This window comes from Hyla sarda, chromosome 3 (assembly GCF_029499605.1).
Source record: "Hyla sarda isolate aHylSar1 chromosome 3, aHylSar1.hap1, whole genome shotgun sequence".
NCBI lineage: Eukaryota > Metazoa > Chordata > Amphibia > Anura > Hylidae > Hyla > Hyla sarda.
The window spans coordinates 439,782,446-439,801,615 of NC_079191.1; positions in this window are offsets into that span (position 1 = coordinate 439,782,446).

Genomic DNA, 19,170 nt, shown 5'->3' on the forward strand with positions numbered 1-19,170 from the left:
ATCCCCATAACAGTGTCATCTAAATATTCCCCCATAACAGTGTGATCTAAAGATTCCCCCATAACAGTGTCATCTAAATATTCCCCCATAACAGTGTCATCTACAGATCCCCATAACAGTGTCATCTACAGATCCCCATAACAGTGTCATCTAAATATTCCCCCATAACAGTGTCATCTACAGATCCCCATAACAGTGTCAACTATATATTCCCCCATAACAGTGTGAACTAAAGATTCCCCCATAAAAGTGTGATCTACAGAACCCCATAACAGTGTAATCTACAGATCCCCCATAACAGTGTCCTCTAATGATTCCCCCATAACAGTGTGATCTACAGAACCCCATAACAGTGTCATCTACAGATCCCCATAACAGTGTCCTCTAAAGATTCCCCCATAACAGTGTGATCTACAGAGCCCCATAACAGTGTCATCTACAGATCCTCCATAACAGTGTCATCTAACAATTCCCCCATAACAGTGTGATCTACAGAACCTCATAACAGTGTCATCTACAGATCCCCATAAAGTGTCATCTAAAGATTCCCCCATAACAGTGTGTCATCTACAGATCCCCATAACGGTGTCATCTACAGATCCCCATAACAGTGTGTCATTTACAGATCCCCCCATAACAGTGTCATCTACAGATCCCCCATAACAGTGTATCATCTACAGATTCCCATAACAGTGTCATCTACAGATCCCCATAACAGTGTGTCATCTACAGATCCCCCATAACAGTGTCATCTACATAACAATAACAATAACAATAAACAATGTCATTTACAGATCCCCATAACAGTGTGTCATCTACAGATCCTCATAACAGTGTGTCATCTACAGATCCCCATAACAGTGTCATCTACAGATCCCCCATAACAGTGTGTCCTCTACAGATCCCCATAACAGTGTCATCTACAGATCTCCCATAACAGTGTGTCATCTACAGATTCCCATAACAGTGTGATCTACAGATCCCCATAACAGTGTGTCATCTACAGATCCCCATAACAGTGTCATCTACAGATCCCCATAACAGTGTGTCATCTACAGATCCCCCATAACAGTGTGTCATCTACAGATCCCCATAACAGTGTGTCATCCACAGATCCCCCATAACAGTGTCATCTACAGATCCCCCATAACAGTGTGTCATCTACAGATCCTACATAACAGTGTCATCTACAGATTCCCCATAACCGTGTGTCATCCACAGATCCCCCATAACAGTGTGTCATCTACAGATCCCCATAACAGTGTGTCATCTACAGATCCCCCATAACAGTGGGTCATCTACAGATCCCCATAACAGTGTAATCTACAGATCCTACATAACAGTGTCATCTACAGATTCCCCATAACCGTGTGTCATCCACAGATCCCCGTAACAGTGTGTCATCTACAGATCCCCATAACAGTGTGTCATCTACAGATCCCCATAACAGTGTGTCATCTACAGATCCCCATAATAGTGTCATCTACAGATCCTACATAACAGTGTCATTTACAGATTCCCCATAACCGTGTGTCATCCACAGATCCCCGTAACAGTGTGTCATCTACAGATCCCCATATCAGTGTGTCATCTACAGATCCCCATAACAGTGCGTCATCTACAGATCCCCCATAACAGTGGGTCATCTACAGATCCCCATAACAGTGTCATCTACAGATCCTACATAACAGTGTCATCTACAGATTCCCCATAACCGTGTGTCATCCACAGATCCCCATAACAGTGTGTCATCTACAGATCCCCATAACAGTGTGTCATCTACAGATCCCCATAACAGTGTGTCATCTACAGATCCCCATAACAGTGTCATCTACAGATCCTACATAACAGTGTCATTTAAAGATTCCCCATAACCGTGTGTCATCCACAGATCCCCATAACAGTGTGTCATCTACAGATCCCCATAACAGTGTGTCATCTACAGATCCCCATAACAGTGTGTCATCTACAGATCCCCATAACAGTGTCATCTACAGATCCCCCATAACAGTGTCATCCACAGATCCCCATAACAGTGTCATCTACAGATCCCCATAACAGTGCAGTTTGTTTCCTCACTGTACAAACCACCCGAGGCAGCAGACTCCTGTAATGTATTGGGAACGTTTAGAGGGAGGTCACGGATGTTAATGTCTCTATCCTCTGCTCCGGCCGTGACTCATTTATTTTTAGAGGATTTATAGCAGGTCTTACGCTTTTACTTTGGGTCGCGGTAGATTCCAGGGGCCGCGGGTAATTAGCATCCTGCATAATAATGACAAATTATCTGCGACCTGTATTGTACCGAACAGAGTTAGTGAAAATGAGAAAAATGACAAAGAAATCCACAGATGTAATATATTGTTGTGTTACTGCGGGACGGTAATTGGGTTTAGTTTAACCCTTAAAAAAACAATAAGAGCTTAAGGAGAAGCATCAAAAATAGAGAAAAATACACAAAGAATTCTAGAAAGTAAGTGGACTTTAACCCCTTAAAGGAGATATCCAGTGGTGAACCCAGTGGTGAACAACTTATCCCCTATCCTAAGGATAGGGGATAAGTTGCAGATCGCGGGGGGTCTGACCGCTGGGGCCCCCTGCGATCTCCTGTACGGAGCCCCGACAGCCCGCGGGAAGGGGGCGTGTCGACCTCCGCACGAAGCGGCAGCTGACACGCCCCCTCAATACAACTCTATGGCAGAGCCAAAGCGCTGCCTTCGGAAATCTGTATTATGGCTTATTTTTTGCGCTACCAATTCTATTTTGTAATGACATCAGTCATTGTACCCAAAAATCTACGGCGAAATGGGAAAAAAAATCATTGTGCGACAAAATTGAAGAAAAAATGCCATTTTGTAACTTTTGGGGGCTTCCGTTTCTACGTAGTACATTTTTAGTTAAACATGACACCTTTTCTTTATTCTGTAGGTCTATACGATTAAAATGATCCCCTACTTATATAGGTTGGATATTGTCGTACTGCTGAAAAAAAATCATAAATACATGCAGGAAAATTTCTATGTTTAAAATTGTCATTTTCTGAGCCCTATAACTTTTTTATTTTTCTGCGTATGGGGTGTTATGAGGGCTCATTTTTTGCGCCGTGATCTGAAGTTTTTGTCGGTACCATTTTTGCATTGATCAGACTTTTTGATCGCTTTTTATTCATCTTTTCATGATGTAAAAAGTGACCAAAAATACGCTATTTTGGACTTTGGAATTTTTTTGCGTGTACGCCATTGAACGTGCGGTTTAAAAAGCGGTATATTTTTATAATTCAGACATTTCAGCACGCGGCGATACCACATATGTTTATTTTTATTTTTATTTACACAGTTTTTTTTTTTTATTCTTGGAAATGCCGGGTGATTCAAACTTTTATTAGGGGAAGGATCATTGAAAGGGTTAATGTTTTTTTTTACACTTTTCTTATGCCATATTATAGCCCCCAGGGGGGGCTATAACATTGCATGTGCTGATCTTTACCACTGATTGATGCATCTCCATAGGAATGCATCAATCAGTGTTTTCGGCGATTGATTGCTCAAGCCTGGATCTCAGGCCTGAAGCATTAGTTCGGCGATCGGACTGCAGGAAGGAAGGTAAGAGACCTCCTCCTGTAGTACAGCTGTTTGGGATGCCGCGATCCCGAACAGCTCCCTGAGCTAACCGGCACATTTTACTTTCACTTTTAGCCGCGCGGCTCAGCTTTGAGCGCGCGGCTAAAGGGTTAATAGGGCGCGGCACCACGATCAGTGCCGCGCGCTATTAGTGGCGGGTTCCGGCTTCACTATGACGCCGGGCCCGCCGTGATATGATGCGAGGTTACCGTGTAACCCCACGTTATATCACGGGAGCGGGACTAGGGGCATAAGTTTACGCCCTTGGTCCTTAACAGGTTAATATGCAACATTTAACCCCTTAAGGACCCAGGGCGTATGGATACGCCCTAGCTTCCTGGTAGTTAAGGACCCAGGGCGTACCCGTACACCCGTGGGAATTTCGGTCCCTGCCGCGCGCCAGGTGGGAACCGGACCAGGGTGACAGCTGATATCGATCAGCAGGCACCCCGCGCAAATGCCCAGGGGGGTCATCAAACCTCCGATTTGCGCCGATCCCGGGTCATACGGGTCTATGGTGAACCGGTGAACCAGAAAATCATGGGGATCGGGGTTGTTCAAGACACCAACGATCCCCCTGAAGGTATAGGAGAGAGGTGGCAGGGGTGCCACCCCTCCTGTCCCTGCTATTGGTCGTATAGAAGCGTCGACCAATAGCAGATCGGGGGCGGAGTTAACTTTCGGTTTCCCCATTCTGCCCACCCACAATAGGCGGGGTAGAATGGGGAAACCGAGGAGGACCGAGGAGGGAAGTCCACTTACCCATCAGTGGAGAATGCGGGCTACGGTGATCGGCGGGCAGCGATGTCGTGCGGCTGGCTCCCTTAATACAGTGGTCTCTAAACTGTAGCCCTCCAGATGTTGCAAAACTACAACTCCCAGCATGCCCAGACAGCTGTTTGGGCATGCTGGGTCTTGTAGTTTTGCAACAGCTGGAGGTCTACAGTTTAGAGACCACTGAACAGTGATCTCTAAACTGTGGCCCTCTAGATCTTGCAAAACTACAACTCCTAGCATGCCCACACAGCAGTTTGCTGTCTGTGCATGCTGGTATTTGTAGTTTTGCAACATCTGGTGGTCTCTAAACTGTAGCCCTCCAGATGTTGCAAAACTGCAAATCCCAGCATGCCCAAACAGCTGTCTTTCCATGCTGGGAGTTGTAGTTGCGTACCTCCAGCTGTTGCATAACTACATCTCCCATCATGCCCTTCGGCGATCAGTACATGCTTGGAGTTGTAGTTTTGCAACAGCTGGAGGCACACTGGTTGGAAAATAGTTAGGTAACAGAAATTAACTAAAGGTTTTCCAACCTATGTGCCTCCAGCTGTTGCAAAAGTACAACTCCCAGCATGCACGGTCTGTCAGTACATGCTGGGAGTTGTAGTTTTGAAACAGCTGGAGGTTTGTCCCCCCATGTGAATGTGTAGGGTACAGTCACACTGGCGAGTTTACAGTGAGTTTCCTGCTTGAAGTTTGAGCTGCGGCAAATTTTTCGCCGCAGTGCAAACTTCTAGCGGTAAACTCACTGTCAATCTCTGTACCCTAAAAACACTACACTACACTAACACATAATAAATGGTAAAACGCAACATATACACCCCCTTACACTGTCCCCCCCAATAAAAAGGAAAAATTTATTGTATGGCAGTGTTTCCAAAACGGAGCCTCCAGCTGTCCAGGCATGCTGGGAGTTTAGCAACAGCTGGAGGCACCCTGTTTGGCAATCACTGGCATAGAATACCCCTATATCCACCCCTATGCAATCCCTAATTTAGTCCTCAAATTTTGTTGATACTTGCCTCATTTCTTGGTGAAAAATTCCAAAATTTGATGAAAATGTTGCATTTTTTTTTAACTTTGAAGCTCTCTGCTTATAAGGAAAATAAATATGCAATCCCTAATTTAGTCCTCAAATGCGCATGGTGCTCTCTCACTTCGGAGCCCTGTCGTATTTTAAGAAAACAGTTTAGGGCCACATATGGGGTATTTCCTTACTCGGGAGAAATTGCACTACGAATTTTGGGGGGCTTTTTCTCCTTTTACCCCTTATGAAAAGGAAAAGTTGGGGGTTACACCAGCCTGTTAGTGTAAAAAAATAAAAAATCTTTACACTAACATGCTGGTGTTGCCCCATACTTTTTATTTTCACAAGCGTTAAAAGGAAAAAAAAGACCACCAAAATTTGTAACGCAATTTCTTTGTACGGAAATACCCCAAATGTGGGCATAAAATGCTCTGCAGGCGCACAACATGGCTCAGGAGTGAGAGTGCACTATGTACATTTGAGGCCTAAATTGGTGATTTGCACAGGGGTGGCTGATTTTACAGCGGTTCTGACATAAACGCAAAAAAAAGAAATACCCACATGTGACCCCATTTTGGAAACTACACCCCTCACGGAATGTAACAAGGGGTAAAGTGAGCCTTAACACCCCACAGGTGTTTAATGAAAATTCTTCAAAGTTGGATGGAAAAATGAAAAAAAAAATTTTCACTAAAATGCTGGTGTTGCCCTAAATTTTTCATTTTCACAAGGGAAAATAGGAAAAAAGCCCCCCAAAATTTGTAACCCCATTTCTTCTGAGTAGGAACATACCCCATATGTGGATGTAAAGTGCTCTTCGGGTGAACGACAATGCTTAGAAGAGGAGCGCTATTGGGCTTTTGAAGAGAAATATTGTCCGGAATTGAAGGCCACGTGTGTTTACAAAGCCCCCATAGTGCCAGAACAATGGACCCCCCCCCACATGTGACCCCCATTTTGGAAACTACACCCCTCACGTAATATAATAAGGGGTACAGTGAGCATTTACGCCCCACAGGTGTCTGACAGATTTTTGGAACAGTGTTCCGTGAAAATGAAACATGTAATTTTTCATTTGCACAGCCCACTGTTCCAAAGATCTGTCAAACGCCAGTGGGATGTAAATGTGCACTGCACCCCTTATTAAATTATGTGAGGGGTGTAGTTTTCAAAATAGGGTCACATGTGGGGGGGTCCACTGTTCTGGCAGCACGGGGGACTTTGTAAACGCACATGGCCCCTGACTTCCATTCCAAACGAATTATCTTTCCAAAAGTCCAAAAGCTCAATGGCGCTCCTTCTCTTCTGAGCATTGTAGTTCGCCAGCAGAGCACTTGACGTCCACACATGGGGTGTTTCCATACTCAGAAGAAATGGGGTTACAAATTGTGGGGGTCATTCTACTATTACCCCTTGTAAAAATGTAACATTTGGGGAAAAAACAGCATTTTTGTGATTTTTTTTTTTCATTTACACATCCAACTTTAACAAAAAGTCATCAAACACCTGTGGGGTGTTAAGGCTCACTGTACCCCTTGTTACGTTCCTTGAGGGGTGTAGTTTGCAAAATAGTATGCCATTTTTTTTTTTTTTTTGCTGTTCTGGCACCATAGGGGCTTCCTAAATGCGACATGCCCCCCAAAAACCATTTCAGCAAAATTCGCTTTCCTAAAGCCAAATGTGACTCCTTCTCTTCTGAGCATTGTAGTGCGCCAGCAGAGCACTTGATGTCCACACATTGGGTATTTCCATACTCAGAAGAGATGGGGTTACAAAAATATTTTTTTTTGGGGGGGGGGGCATTTTCTCCTATTACCCCTTGTAAAAATTTTACATTTGGGGGAAAACTAGCATTTTAGTGAAAAAAAAAAATCATTTACGCATCCAAATTTTACGAAATAGTGGCTTCATAATGTAGACATATTGTATATGTGAATCAATGTATAATTTATTTGGAATATTCATTTTCCTTATAAGCAGAGAGCTTCAAAGTTAAAAAAAAATGCAACATTTTCATCAAATTTTGGAATTTTTCACCAAGAAATGAGGCAAGTATCAACAAAATTTGAGGACTAAATTTGGGATTGCATAGGGGTGGACCATAGGGGTATTCTACGCCAGTGATTCCCAAACAGGGTGCCTCCAGATGTTGCTAAACTCCCAGCATGCCTGGACAGTCAGTGGCTGTCCGGAAATGCTGGGAGTTGTTGTTTTGCAACAGCTGGAGGCTCCGTTTTGGAAACACTGCCTTACAATACGTTTTTCATTTTTAGTTGGGGGACAGTGTAAGGGGTTGTATATGTAGTGTTTTACTCTTCCTTATGTGTTAGTGTAGTGGAGTGTAGTGTAGTGTTTTTAGGGTACATTCACACTGGCGGAGGTTTACAGTGAGTTCCCTGCTAGGAATTTGCGCTGCGGTGAAAAATTTGCCGCAGCTCAAACTTCAAGCAGGAAATTTACTGTAAATCTGTCCGTGTGAATGTACCCTGTATGTTCACATGGGGGGGGGGGGGCAAACCTCCAGCTGTTTCAAAACCACAACTCCCAGCATGTACTGACAGACCGCGCGTGCTGGGAGTTGTACTTTTGCAACAGCTGGAGGCCCACTGGTTGGAAAACCTTCTGTGATGTCCCGGTATCGCATCTTATACGGTACCTATGTATGTGCGGGTCCCCATAGCCAGAGTCCCTAGGACGTAGGGATCCCTGTTGTGTAGTCTACCCCTTGTCGCATCTATTCCAACTAATAGCCTAGTAATTTATGTTAAGGTAATGTAAATATAGTAATATAACTGTATATAAATGGTTAATTACCAGTTCCATAGCATTGCTGGACCTGCGGGTCATGTGACTAGGTAAACTCTATGGTATTCTGCTTAAGGACCTTTGGAGGCCCTGTGACGTAAGCAATCCCATTACCCTCTGTAATGGTGAGTGACTGAAGTTCAGACCAATAGGATTCACCCCGCCCCCTGCCCATATAAGGGAGCGGCGGCCATCTTTTCTCTCTCTTGCTCCTGTACTCCTGACGTGGGAAGACCTATACGGCAATCTCCCGCAGTGAGTTAGGCCCGAGCCTTGCGGCAACGGCTGAGAATCCAGAACATAGAGTGTATCAATTCCCAAACACTCTGCAGCATCACCGGACCTAATATAACCCCTAAATCCGGATGGATCTGCAAATATCTACCCTAAATTCAGAGACTGTCTAAATAGCAAGGTCCACAACAACTGTCAGTCACTAATCAATATAAGGACTGTTTGTACGAGACTGTTACTGTGCCTTGGATGTATCGCAAGCACTTAAGTAAAGTTGTTCAAGTTCAAGTTCAAACTTCTTGTGGTCCTTCAGTCATTTCATGCACCTATCGTTACTGGGAAGGGCGGCGATAGGCCGGAGCATAGCCTCAGCATACCAGCCCTCAGCCTGGCGTCACAAACTCTAGGGTTAACATTAACCCATCATATACCGATACCATACCACCACTACCATACACCCCCCAAAGACTACCACACTTCAGTTAAGTTCTGTTACCTAACTCAGTATTTTCCAACCAGTGTGTCTCCAGCTGTTGCAAAGCTACAACTCCTAGCATGTACTGATCGCCGAAGGGCATGCTGGGAGATGTAGTCATGCAACAGCTGGAGGTGCACAACTACAACTCCCAGCATGCCGAGACAGCTGTTTGCTGTTTGGGCATGCTGGGATTTTCAGTTTTGCAACATCTGGAGGGCTACAGTGTAGAGTCCACTGCACAGTGATCTCCAAACTGTGGACCTCCAGATGTTGCACAACTACAAATCCCAGCATGCCCAGACAGCAAACTGCTGTGTGGGCATGCTAGGAGTTGTAGTTTTGCAAGATCTAGAGGGCCACAGTTTAGAGATCACTGTGCATTGGACTCTACACTGTAGCCCTCCAGCTGTTGCAAAACTACAGCTCCCAGCATGGCCCAAACAGCTGTCTGGGCATGCTGGTAGTTGTAGTTTTGCAACATCTGGAGGGCTACTGTTTAGAGACCACTGTATAGTGGTCTCAAACTGTAGCCCTCCAGATGTTACTAGGCAACTCACCGGCTTCCGTAGGATTCAGGGAGCCAGCCGCACAACCTCGCCGCCCGCTGATCACCGTCGCCCGCAGCCTCCGCAGATGGGTAAGTGGACTTCCGGTCCCTGTCGGTTTCCCTGTCCTGCCCCGCCTATTTTGGGTGGGCAGGACAGGGAAACCGAAAGTAACCCCCCCCCGATCTGCTATTGGTGGTCGCGTCTATATGACCAATAGCAGGGATAGGAGGGGTGGCACCCCTGCCACCTCACTCCTATCCCTTCAGGGGGATCGTTGGTGTCATGAACAACCACGATCCCCCTTATATTCCGGGTCACCATAGACCCGGAATGACCCGGAATTGTGTGAATTCACTTGCGCTTTGCCTTGATCGCCGACATGGGGGGTCTGATGACCCCCCTGGGCATTTGCACGGGATGCCTGCTGAATGATTTCAGCAGGCATCCCGGTCCGATCCCCGCCCGGCGCACGGCGGGGACCGTAATTCTCCATGACACGCGTACGTCATGGGTCCTTAAGGGGTTAAAGGGGCACTCCACTGGAATTTTTTTTTTTTAAATCAACTGGTCCCAGAAAGTTAAACAGATTTGAAAATTACTTCTATTAAAAAATCTTAATCCTTCTAGTACTTATCAGATGCTGTTATGATCCACAGAAAGTTCTTATCTTTTAAAATTTCCTTTCTGTCTGACCACAGTGCCCTCTACTGACACCTCTGTCCATTTTAGGAACTGTCCAGAGCAGGAGCAAATCCCCATAGAAAACCTCTCCTGCTCTAAACAGTTCCTAAAATGGACAGAGGTGTCAGTAGAGAGCACTGTGGTCAGACAGAAAGGAAATTAAAAAAGAAAAGAACTTAGGCTGGGTTCACACCAAAATTGATGGAACAGTATGGGAAAAAGTAAACTGTATGTGTTTTTAAACCGTATACTGTTTTTAAAAAGTGCATACAGTTCCGTCCGTTTTTATAAATAAAAAAAAAAACATACGTTTTTGAAAACTTTGTCCAGTTTTTAATGGGAGGGGTCTTGGGTGGGGACTTTAGGATGCAAATGCGCATGTGCAAAGTAAAAATCGTATACGGTTTCCCGTATGGAACCGTATACATGTGTGTTTCCCATTGATATCCATGTTAAAAAAAACGTATGCAGTTGCAGTACGGTTTCTAAACTGGAGACAAAATCATAGTCAACCACGGTTTTGACTCCGGTTAAAAAACCGTACTGCAACCGCATACGTTTTTTTTAACATGGACGTCAATGGGAAACGCACATGTATACGGTTCCATGCGGTAAACCTTAAACCTTTTTTACTTTGCACATGCGCATTTGCATCATAAAGTCCCCACCCAACACCCCTCCCATTAAAAATGGCCAAAATTTTAAAAAACGTATGTTTTTTTTTTTTTTAAATAAAAACGGACGAAACAGTATGCACTTTTAAAAACAGTATACGGTTTAAAAACGCATACGGTTTACTTTTTCCCATACTGTTCCATCTGTTTTTTGTTTTTTTTTGCCATACGGTTTTCTTTAGAAAAACTGATTGAAAACAGTATGGCAAAAACGTGATGTGAACCCAGCCTTACTCTGTAGTATTCAGCAGCTGATAAGTACTGGAAGGATTAAGATTTTTAAATAGACATAATTTACAAATCTGTTTATTTTTCTGGCACCAGTTGATTTAAAAAAAAAAAATCCACTTGAATATACCTTTAAATTGGACTTTTTAAATTTTTAAATGGCTTCTTTAGCTTAGAAAAATCATTTTTAGGTCATTTTGAGTTAATATAAGGAAGTCCTGATAATGTTGAGAAGGTACAAAGAGTGTATCTTGCTCTGGAGGACCAGTCTTTTCCATGGTTACACAGCTTACACCGGTGTTTCCCAACCAGGGTGCCTCCAGCTGTTGCAAAACTACAACTCCCAGCTTGCCCGGACAGCCGTTGGCTGTCCGGGCATGATGGGAGTTGTAGTTTTGCAACAGCTGGAGGCACCCTGGTTGGAAAACACTGGCTTACATCATGATGTGAATGGACACTGAGCAATACTTCATTTGTCCTGTGGTGGCGCTGCAGGTAAACTGAAAACACACTGCCGGCCCCTGAGGTTCTCTTTATATGTATATTGTTCCTATAGGTTACCAGGAAATCGTTTCTTTCAGTGCCCCATGACAGCGCATAATCGAATATTTACTATGTGGCGCTCCTCGTCCTGAGGGGGGGCTCGAGAAGCGTCGTTTTCTGCATCCAATATGCTTTATATTGTCATGTCTGTGAGCGCTCACCGCTGGGAATTGTATATTATTTTCCTACAATTAATTTCCCTATTCTACCCCCAGAATTGTAATGTCACATTTTATTATTTATTGTATCTCCGGGGTGATGCGCTTGTTGTTCATATTATTAAACAGAAGGGCCCAGAGGTAGAGTCGTGTGTGTATTTTCCTGACCTAGATACTTACAAATGAATTCTTTATATTAAATATAACATATTGTAAGGCTCGTGCCAGCATCTAAGAGCAGAAATCCTATAACTATGGTCAAATGGGTCAAGTACAGTCGTTTTCTATTTATTGGCTCTGCATTGTTTGTTATACGAAAAAAAAGTAGGGCCGGCCTTAGAATTATAATATAAAGAATAATAATAATAATAATAATAGTAGTAGTGGTAGTGGTAGTAGTTGTTGTTGTTGTTTTTGTTGTTGTTATCATTATTATTAATAAATTGTATTCTTATTTATTGTAACAGTGAGCGCTCCGGTCTCCTCCTCTGGATCGGAGCGCTCGCTGTCTCTACCCCGGTCCACAGTGTCCCTGAGCGTCCCGGTCAGACACGCTGACCGGGAGCGCAGGGTCTCCTCCGTCGGGGATGCGGTTATTGTGGCGGCCGGTCCCCGCACACACGACGCATCCCATGTCCACTTACCTGCGGCCCCGTCCTCATACACTGCCTCTGCCTCCCGGTGCGCGCGGCCCCCTCCTTAGGGTGCGCGCGCGCCGACTTCATGAAATTTAAAGGGCCAGGGCACCATTGATTGGTGCCTGGCCCTCACTGTTCTAATATAGGTTTCCAGCCCCTTCCTGCCCTCGCCGGATCTTTGTGCCTCATGCCGAGAGAAAGTGTTCCATATCATTATAGTGTTCCCTGCCTGTTGCCAACCCTTGCCTGTGAGCTCCGCCTCTGAACCCATTCTGCCTGCCTTGACCTGTTGCTAGTGACTACCGCTTCTGATCCTGTGCCGCCTGCCCTGACCTTCGCTATGTCTGACTACACTTCTGCCTGTTCCTCCTGTACCGCGCATATCTCAGCAACCAGAGGGGTCGAGTCGCTATCTGGTGGTACGACTTGGGGGCTACCTGCCGCAGCAAGACCATCCCGCTTTGCGGCGGGCCCTGGTGAAGACCAGTCGCTCCTTAGATTCCGTTCCCTGGGTACGGCCCACGTCATCACTCCTCTGGTCCAGTGGATCCACCTTCAGTTACCTGTCCGGACCGTTACATTTATTTTTATAATGAAATTAGTTATCAATACTTCTCCTACCACTACTACTATTATTATTATTATTGTTGTTGTAATAATAATAATAATAATAATAACAATAACAACAACAACAATAATCATAATAATAATAATAGTAATAGTGGTAGGAGAAGTATTGATAACTAATTGTATTATAAAAATAAATATGAATACCATTTATTATTAATAATAATAATAATAATAGTAGTGGTAGGAGAAGTATTGATAACTAATTTTATTATAAAAATAAATAAGAATACAATTTATTAGTAATAATAATGACAACAACAACAAAAACAACAACAACTACTACTACTACTACTACTACTAATAATAATAACAATAATAATAATTAGTAGTAGTAGTAGTAGTAGTAGTAGTAGTAGTTGTTGTTCTTTTTGTTGTTGTTGTCATTATTATTACTAATAAATTGTATTCTTATTTATTTTTATAATAAAATTAGTTATCAATACTTCTCCTACCATTACAATTACTACTAACTATTATTATTACGGTATTATTACAACAACAATTATTATTATGATTATTATTGTTGTTGTTATTATTATTAGTAGTAGTAGTAGTAGTAGTGGTAGTAGGAGAAGTATTGACAACTAATTTTATTATAAAAATAAATAAGAATACAATTTATTATTATTAGAGATGAGTGAAGTTACAGTGATTCAATTCAGCACGAACCTCGCGGCTCGGCAGTTGCTGACTTTATCCTGCATAAATTAGTTCAGCTTTCAGGTGCTCTGGAGACTCTCCTAGGACTGTATCCATCTTTTCCAGCCCCCGGAGCCCCTGAAAGCTGAACTATTTTATGCAGGATAAAGTCATCAACTGCCGAGCCGCGAGGTTTGTGACGAATCGAAGTACTGTAACTTCGCTCATCTCTAATTATTATTATTAATATTATTATTATTATTAATATGATGATTATTATTATTAGTAGTAGTAGTATTGATAACTAATTTTATTATAAAAATAAATAAGAATACAATTTTATAATAATAATAATATCAACAAAATTGTAAATAACTAAAATTAGTAAGAAGCAATAAATACATAAAATAAATATGCAATAATTAGAATGATTACTACAATAATAAAGTACAAGAATAAATAAACAATCTACGTCTGTATTCACACGCTGTGGCTAATAAGCAGTACGGCAGCTAAATGGCAAGTATTACTGCAATTATGTGAATTTTGCTAATTGTGGTAAAATGCACCATTTTACTAGAATTGCGGTCATTTGCTGCAGAAACTCATGCGGTAATTAGCTGCGGTACCACTAGTTAGACCGGCATGTGAACACGGCCTAAGAGAAACATTAAAGGAGAACTCCAGAATATAAAAATTGTCACCCATACTGCTGGCAGTAAAATAATAAAGAGATGCATACCTTCCTTCGCTCCCCCGGTGCCTCCGGTAACCGGCTTCGGCCTCCGCCGCGATCCTCTTCCTGGTTGCCGGTAGTCGGTGAGTCATACTGCGCTCAGCCAATCACCGGCTGCAGTGAAGTCCCAACTCGGCCGGCGATAGGCTGAGCCTCAGTGTGAGAATGATTCAAGACACAAAATCCTTCACTACACCGGCACCTGCGGCCGGGGCCGAAAACGTTGCACTGCCGGTCAGCCTATCGCCGGCCGAGCCGGGACTTCACTGCAACCAGGAAGAGGAGACCGGAGCCGGTTACCGGAGGCACCGAGGGAGCGAAGGAAGGTATGTACATCTTTATTTTTTTATACTGCCGGCAGTATGGGGGACAATTTTTATATTCTGGAGTTCTCCATTAATAAATAAAACAATCAATGGAAAAAAAAAATACATGAAACAATAAATAAATGTAACTATTAGGTATGGAATCCTTACAGTATTGATACAATAATAAATTATTATTATTATTATTTTATATTAAAGTAATACAGGGACTCTGCTGACACTGTTAAGAGACACATGGGACCTGTCATATATCTGTCTGTGCTTTTATTCTCAGGTACCAAATGTCAAAGCGGTGTTCCTAGGCCCCGAGGTGCTGAGGACAGAACTATATCCTCGCTCCCCCTCCTTTCCCTATCCCTGCTTGATTGACAGTCAGCTGGAAACCGAGCCCTGTTTCCAAATCTTCTTTTGGTGTTGTGGATACAAATTGTGTGCAGGTGGGAGATTTGGGAACAGGCTTGGCTGTCAGCTGACTGTCAATCAATAAAAAGGTCATTTATTGTTGACTTACAACATACAAATGTCTAGTGCTTAGTGCTGCACCTCATCCCACTGATGTGAATGGGTGAAGGTACAGTAACAGGTGCAGAATGGGACCCGGTGCTTCCATAGGCAAAGCCCTTCCTTATTTGTAGGGTAGACTATCAGTGTTAAAGTTTCAGAGAATCCCTTTAACCCCTTCACCCTTCAGCCAGTTTTAATTTAAATGGGCACTGTCACCAACCTTTTTTTTTGATATGTTGTAGTACTTATGTACTACAACATATCTCTAATGTAGATCCATTATTATTATATTTTTTTTTAAATTAAAATAGTTTATTTTAATTTTGAAAAACGGCCACTAGGGGTCTCCCTCCTAGTGGCCGACTGCAGGCTGGTGTAATGTCATGCTTGAATTCGGACCGATGCCAGGCGGGCAATCGGTCCTAATTTATTCAGCCTGCACCCGCTCCCTGCCTGTCAAGCAGACGAGCGGGAGTGAGCGCTGAGGGCGCATTGGCTCCCTGGCCTCACACGCCGGCCCCGCCTCCCGGAATTTACATGCTGCTGCTGCTGCCTCAGAACTCTGCACTAGGGTATGTCTTGGGGAAACGGGGTTTGAGGTTTTCAACTTGGGGGTTCAGGGTTTTCAACACAGGTAGCAGCGGGGGTTCTGGGTTTTCAACACGGGCGGCGGGGAGGGAACAGGCTAGCGCCGCGGCCATAACCCTAACTTATTGTTTTCAACACAGGGTGCCTCCAGCTGTTTCACCACTACAACTCCCAGCATGCCCTGACAGCCAACAGATGTCAGGGAAAGTTGGGAGTTGTAGTGGTGAAACAGCTGGAGGTACCCTGTATAGATGAACTAAGGGCGGAAGTGTCGTCCCCAGCAGGCATCAGTGACGTTGTGCCTGCTGGGGAAGTCTGCCTGGTAGTGAGCACACTACCAGGCAGACAAAAAGGCATTTTTTATCTAGTAAAAAAAAAATTAAAGGCAGGGAGGGGGTTAGGGATAGATGGGCAATAGGCAGGGACATGAGAAAAAAAAAAGGATGGTGGGAACATTTTCATTTTTACCTCCTTACCTTCAGAGAGCCATAACGCTTAAATTTTTCTGTCTACAGAGCCACATCTATTTTTTTATATATATATATATATTATTATTATTATTATTATTGTTATTATTATTATTATTAAAAAAATTTTAAGAGGGTTTTGTTTTGACGCCATGATCTAGCATGACCCTCAGGTCAGTCTCATTACAGATACACCCATTTCATATATTTTTTTGCTATACATAACATGAATTTCCATATTCTAAACCCTTTTTTTTTCTACAGAGCTATACAAGGGCTTATTTTTGGAGTAGTTGGGACTTTCTGATCTCTTTTTATTCTATTTTCTTTCTAGGAAGTGGTGTGACCAAAAATCGCCAATTCTGGCATGGTGTACTAGGTGGCCAAGCAATGAAGTTTCACTGGACACCTATTGTTTTTGCTCAGATAATTATTATTATTACTTTTATTCCGCCGCAAATTTCAAATGCTTATATCTGCTGCACTGTAACTCTGTAATTTGGCCGCCTGGTTCATGGTTACCTCCTGTACCAAGGTTGTTAAAGATGGTTCATCTGCATAATTAATATTGGCCACCGCTTGCCAATAAGATTTACATAGCATTAATATTAATGCACAATTTTTTTTAAAATGTGTGTAATATGTTCACTGTAAATTAAAAACGTATGTTTCTTTGCACAATGGCTGAGTACTTTATTGTGCTTTAGATTTTTATAACATAAAGGTCAGATACAGTGGGGCAAAAAAGTATTTAGTCAGCCACCAATTGTGGAAGTTCTCCCACTTAAACAGATGAGAGGCTGTAATTTCCATCATAGGTTATAACCTCAACTATGAGAGACAGAATGAGAAAAAAAAATCCGTAAAATCACATTGTCTGATTTTTAAAGAATTTATTTAGAATCTTATTTATTATTGTGGAAAATAAGTGTTTGGTCAATAACAATAGTTCATCTCAATACTTTGTTATTTCCCCTTTGTTGGCAATGACAGAGGTCACATGTTTTCTGTAAGTCTTCACAAGGTTCTCACACACTGTTGCTGGTATTTTGGCCCATTCCTCCATGCAGATCTCCTCTAGAGCAGTGATGTTTTGGGGCTGTCACTGGGCAACACGGACTTTCAACTCCCTCCAAAGGTTTTCTATGGGGTTGAAACCTGGAGACGTGCTATGCTACTCCAGGACCTTGAAATGCTTCTTACAAAGCCACTCCTTCATCGACCGGGCAGTGTGTTTGGGTTCATTGTCATGCTGAAAGATCCAGCCACGTTTCATCATCAATGCCCTTGCTGATGGAAGGAGGTTTTCACTCAAAATCTCACGATACATGGCCCCATTCATTCTTTCCTTTACACGGATCAGTCGTCCTGGTCCCTTAGCAGAAAAACAGCCCCAAAGCATGATGTCCCCACCGCCATGCTTCACAGTAGGTATGGTGTTCTTTGGATGCAACTCAGTATTCTTTCTCCTCCAAACACGAGTTGAGTTTTTACCAAAAAGTTTTACTTTGGTTTTATTTGACCATATGACATTCTCCCAATCCTCTTCTGGATCATCCAAATGCTCTCTAGCAAACTTCAGACGGGCCTGGACATGTACAGGCTTAATAAAGGGGACATGTCTGGCACTGCATGATTTGAGTCCCTAGCGGCGTAGTGTGTTACTGATAGTAGCCTTTGTTACTTTGGTCCCAGCTCTCTGCAGGTCATTCACTAGGTCCCCCCGTGTGGTTCTGGGATTTTTGCTCACCGTTCTTGTGATCATTTTAACACCACGAGGTGAGATCTTGCATGGAGCCCCAGATGGAGGGAGATTATCAGTGTCTTGTATGTCTTCCATTTTCTAATAATTGCTCCCACTAAGCTTCTTGCCTATTGCAGATTTAGTCTTCCCAGCCTGGTGCAGGTCTACAATTTTGTTTCTGGTGTCCTTCGACAGCTCTTTGGTCTTGGCCATAGTGGAGTTTGAAGTGTGACCGTTTGAGGTTGTGGACAGGTGTCTTTTATACTGATAACAAGTTCAAACAGGAGCCATTAATACAGGTAACAAGTGGAGGACAGAGGAGACTCTTAAAGGAGAAGTTACAGGTCTCTGAGAGACAGAAATCTTGCTTGTTTGTAGGTGACCAAATACTTATTTTCCACCATAATTCGCAAATAAATTCTTTAAAAATCAGACGATGTGATTTTACGGATTATTTTCTCATTCTGTCTCTCATAGTTGAGGTTATAACCTATGATGATAATTACAGCCTCTCATCTTTATAAGGGGGAGAACTTGTACAATCGGTGGCTGACTAAATACTTAAATAAATTTGCCCCACTGTATATGAATCGCTGTATGTGGTGACACTCTTGTACAGATCAGATTTGTTCATTATAAGACTTTTGTTCACATGGTGTGGCCGCCATATTGGATTGCACAATATTCTTCAAACATCTTCTCTGAAACCGCTTGTTAGAATAACAAATAATTTGGCAGACATGTTACCTCATGTCCCAAGTTTGTTAAAGCTGGTTCATTTGCATATTCAATATGGCAACCGGACGCCAATAACATTTAGATAGCGAAAATATTAATGCGCACATTTTTTAAAATGTGTGTAATATGTACACTGTTAATTAAAAGAGTACTCTATTGTGCTTAAGATTTTTTTTAACATAAAGGTCATAGGTCACATGAGCTGGCAGCCATCTTATTCAGTGCTATATGCAAAGACATGTCTTTCTGAAACCATTGAAGATTCAGATGCACAAAGTCTATTTATAACATGGTGGCCATATTGGATTGGGCAATATTCTTCAAACATTTTACACCTTTTTCACACTGGTGGGGTGCTGTGCGGCGTCCATTGCTGCCGCAGTGGCG